Source organism: Podarcis muralis, chromosome 15 (genome assembly GCF_964188315.1).
Source record: "Podarcis muralis chromosome 15, rPodMur119.hap1.1, whole genome shotgun sequence".
Taxonomy (NCBI): domain Eukaryota; kingdom Metazoa; phylum Chordata; class Lepidosauria; order Squamata; family Lacertidae; genus Podarcis; species Podarcis muralis.
This window is the reverse complement of record NC_135669.1, coordinates 33423355-33428297: the sequence shown is the minus strand read 5'-3', so window position 1 is coordinate 33428297 and position 4943 is coordinate 33423355.

The following is a 4943-nucleotide window of genomic DNA, read 5'->3' as shown; positions in this document are numbered from 1 at the left end:
GAGAGATGGGCAGTCCTGTTCGACACCCACACAGCCACCCGGTTAGAGCTACTGCAGGGAGGCAGAACCTGTTTTTAGCCCGAGGGCCACATTGCCTTCTGGACTGCCTTCCAAGGGCCAGGTGGCATTCATGTGGCAAAAACTGGAAGAAGAATGATTATGAATGTTATCTTTTGTGCAGTAGGCTAGCTGTGTCACAGTGATGCATCCTTCTTCATCCCCCACCCAGGCATGCAAATAGTGTTGTCATCATTTATTGCTACCTGCATTTATCAGTCGCTTTATACAGTAAAAATTCTCAAAGCAACTTGACAAGGTAAAATGCAACACATAAAAAGCTATTTAAAGCCGGTGGCTGGGTGGGGAATCAGAGCAACGAACAATATAGAATATATAAAATGCTCATACAGCAACTTATTAATATGAACAAGTGTGGCCCACTCCACCAAGAGGTGAGAATCACTGTAAAAGACAGCATTATTTAGCCAGGCCCCTAAAGATGGACAAGGATGGCACCAGGCATGTCTCCCGTGGGAGAGCCTTCTACAGATGAGGGGGCCACCACTGAAAAGGCCCATTTCCTTCACACTCCCTCAGGTGGAACACACAGAGAAGGACATCTGATGAAGATCACAAGGGTTGGTTTATATGCAGAAAGGCAGTCTTTGACGTAATGCAGTCCTGAGTTGTATAGGACTCTAAACATCAATATAAGCACTTTTAAATCGAGACCTACCCTGACCTCTGGCTTCATCTTCCAAAAGAAGGTAGGAGCCAGTGCCCAACTCTCCTTTCTGGGTGGTGTAGAATTGACCCCCTTCCCAGCTGTATATTTAAGAGACTCCTTTGGGATTGGATCCAGGACACAGTGAGTGATCCCTAGGTTGGCCCAAGGCAGGACAACCTGATCAGGACCCCTGGAATTGAGGCCATGGGTTGGGTGGGTTCTGCCCCCATCCCTAGTATTGTCTCCAGTCCACAAACAATTATGCCATAATAAATTTGCTAAGATACTGTATGACTTACTTTGTGGTACAGTGGTATCTCAGGTTACATACGCTTCAGGTTACAGACTCCGCTAACCCAGAAATAGTACCTCAGGTTAAGAACTTTGCTTCAGGATGAGAACTGAAATTGTGGTCTGGGAGCGTGGCGGCAGCAGAAAGGCCCCATTAGCTAAAGTGATGCTTCAGGTTAAGAACAGTTTCAGGTTAAGTACGGACCTCCGGAACGAATTAAGTACTTAACCTGAGGTACCACTGTACTTTATTTTGTGTGTTCCTTTTGGGAACAAGTGGGGCCCTATTTTGGGAACAACATCCACAGTAATCTGGCCTTGACTCTAGATGAGTACAATGCGTGAGTACAATGCGGTTACACAGTGAGCAGGCAACTCTACTCACATGGGGAAACTCTCTCATCACCCGTCCTTTGCTGTCTGATGGTCAGAACAGACACTCAGAATTTCAAGAGAGTTTCCAGGCCACGGTAACTTTTGATGTAGCTCTCCCAAGATCAGAAATAAATCAGCATCACAAAACATACTCTTCCTTGGGAAATGCTTAACTCAGCTTGGCTGAAGAGAATCTGGAAAGGAAGGCTTGTGGACAGCTTTGCTAATGGGCCATGGGACGAACAGAATCTCCTGCCTAGTGGGAAACTCTTGGCAGTGATCAGGAAAGCCACTGGTTGGCACTGGTTTGAGGTTGATCCGCCGTAAAGCAACAGAGAAACCCCAAACATTTTATTGTGGCTTGGAGTGCCTTGGAAGAACCAGTAAGTGCCAGACATAAAGCATAAGGAGTAACTAGTCGGCACTGAGAAGGACTCTGGGCTAAAGATGTCCAGAAACATCTGTTGTGTGCTGGAACAGACAACGGAGACCTCTTGGTTCAGTGCTGAGGCTTCAAACACACATTCACCTCTCCACAATGCTGGAAGGGGAAGGCAGGCATGTGTGAGTCACACAGGCTCCCAACTGTCACTGTTTACCAGGAACAGCCTCTATTTTGCGCAATCTGTTCCTGTTTTCTGCAACAACACCCCTGTTCTCGCCTTTTGGAAATGCCTTATTAATCGATTTGGTTGGCTGGGCTTGCTACATTCAATTTTCCTTCAGGGGTTCTGGCCGCCTCTCTCCCCCTGCCTCTGCATCTCTGTTTCGCTCACTTGAAATATTTACAGGGTGCTCTTCAGCAAATGTTCTTGGAGCAGCTCATGACAAAACAATAAAAGTCACAGTTTAAAAACAAGTCAAGGGATTTACAATAAAACAAGACAAAGCAGAGCAATAAAGGAAGATCAGAGTGCCAGCATAAACCCTCAAGCGCATAAAACAGCCTGAGCAAAAAGGAAATGAAAGAAAACGTTTTCACCTGGCACCTAAACCAAAGATGGAATGAGTAGATGTTTCGGGGGAGAAGGTATTCCCAAGATAGAGGGGGAACAGCAGAAGAGGGTTAACCTCCGGTGCCACCCGCCTCACGTACACTGGTAGAACTGAGAGCTGGATTACAGAGGCTGATATTATTATTATTATTATTATTATTATTATTATTTACATTAATTCATTCATAGATCTCAGGGCAGTTCACAATATAAAATTACAATATAGAAAGCATGATTGAGGAAGATACATGCTGTATCAAATAAAGACTATAAGGCCATGTTAAAAGACATTGTTCAAACCGAAGAACGGCGCTGAATTTGGGGGTCACTTTCCTCTCGCAAATGCTAATTCTCTAAGCCAGAAAACAACTCTTAGGTGAGCGGAAGAGGTTATCCACTGGGGCAGAGGTGGACAGCAACTGGACAGGTTCATATGAGGAAAGGTAACCCCTCAGGTAACCTTCGGTTACAAAAGCTCTGAGAGGTGAGGGGGAATACATCCCTTGTGTGAATGCACAAAAATGAGCATTAAGCCAGTGTAACAGTTAGAGTGTTGGACTAGGACCTTGAAGATCAGGGTTCAAATCCCACCTGCCCACCTCAGCCAGGAAGTTCACTGGGTGACCCTTAGGCAGCCACCAGCTCTCAGCTTAACATCCCTCAAAGGGTTGTTGTAAGGATAATATGGTGAGCAAGCGAATCATGTACACCACCACCTGTAGCTCTTTGGAGGAAAGGCACACTATCAAAGCAATAAACAAAAACTTTATCGGTGCATGACGTGTGTGAAGAGGGCAAGAATAGCAAACGGGCTGGGGAACTTCAGGCACAGGCACTGTGGTCTTCAAGTCTCTCTCTGTCCCCTGGGACTCTCCCCAAGCCACCCTCCCCCAGCATGATTTTGAGGAGCGTCTCCACCCACATCACTCAGCCCAGACCCTGACGTCCAGCTCCAAGGGTCTTCTGGAGGCTCCCCCACTGCAAGAAGTGAAGTTACAGGGAACCAGGCAGAGGGCCTTCTCGGTAGTGGCACCCTCCCTGTGGAACGCCCTCCCACCAGATGTCAAGGAAATAAACAACTACTGTATCTGGCTTTTAGAAGATGTCTGAAGGCAGGGAGATTTTTAATGTTTGAAGTTTCATTATGTTTTATATGTACTGTAAACGGCCCATAGTGGCTGGGGAAACCCAACCAAATGGGCGGGGTATAAATAATAAAAATATTATTATTATGCCTGGAATATGCCTCTAGCTTTCCAAATCTGGTGTGGGGAACCGAAGGCCCTGCAGGTATTGCTGAACTACAACTCCCATTCTCCCTGGCTACTTACCATCCCTGCTTGTTTGTTGCTTTATGGTGCATTATGACCTGTCAGCTTATCCCTGTTAAAAAATAGCTGCCTTGATTTGCCTAAGAAATCCAACAAAATATAGTGGTACCTCGGGTTACATACGCTTCAGGTTACAGACTCCGCTAATCCTGAAATAGTACCTTGGGTTAAGAACTTTGCTTCAGGATGAGAACAGAAATCGTGCTCCGGCAGCGCGGCGGCAGCAGCAGGCCCCATTAGCTAAAGTGGTGCTTCAGGTTAAGAACAGTTTCAGGTTAAGAACGGACCTCCAGAACGAATTAAGTACTTAACCCAAGGTACCACTGTATTATGTTGGAGAATCTCATGTGATGCACGCCCCCACTGGTGAAAAGGTAACAGTGCCTCTCCTCATAATTGTCAGACAACTAATCATGTTGACAGAGGTGTGGGTTTTGGGCTTTTTTAAAGCCTTTTCAAGTTCCACAGGTTGAGTCAGGCTGTTCCAAATTCCCAGCTGTCCTTGCCAGAAACTATTTTTAATAAAGAGACGCTTGAGTATTCCAAGATGTGGCAAACGATAAATAACGCAGAGCACACAAATTCAAGCCCCAACTATGTCAGTGACTCCAGAGAGGAGAGTCCTCAGAAAGTCAGAAGTTGCGAGAGGCATCAAAGGGCAGATCTGAAAGGGCCCAACCACACGTAGTTGCTTGGATCTTTCAGGGCAGGGGCAACTTTGCAAACTTCATTTATGTAGCACCACCGAAGTGCATGGCCCTTGACCACATAAGAAGAGCCTGCTGGATGACGCCAACAACCCATCTAGTCCAGCCTCCTGTTCTTACAGTGGCTGACCAGATGCCTGTTGGAAGCCTGCAAACAGAGCACGTTCCTGTCCTGCGGTTTCTAGCAACTGGTGTTGCTTAGAAGGCTTGTTTTTGCTGCCTCCAACTCCGGAGATAGTGCACAGCCACCGCGGCTAGTCAGTGTTGATAGCCGCCTCCTCCTCCATTAATTCGTCTAATCCTCTTTTAAAGGCATCTAAGTTGGTGGCCATCAGTGCTTCATGTGGGAGGGAGTTCCACAGTTTAACTCTGTGATGCAGGAAGAAGTCCTTCCTTTTATCAATCCTGAACCTTCCAGCGTTTAGCTGCATTGAATGTCCGTGGGTTCCAGCGTTAGCAGAGGGGAAGAAAAGCTTTCCTCTATTCCATGGGTAGGCAAACTAAGGCCCAGGGGCCG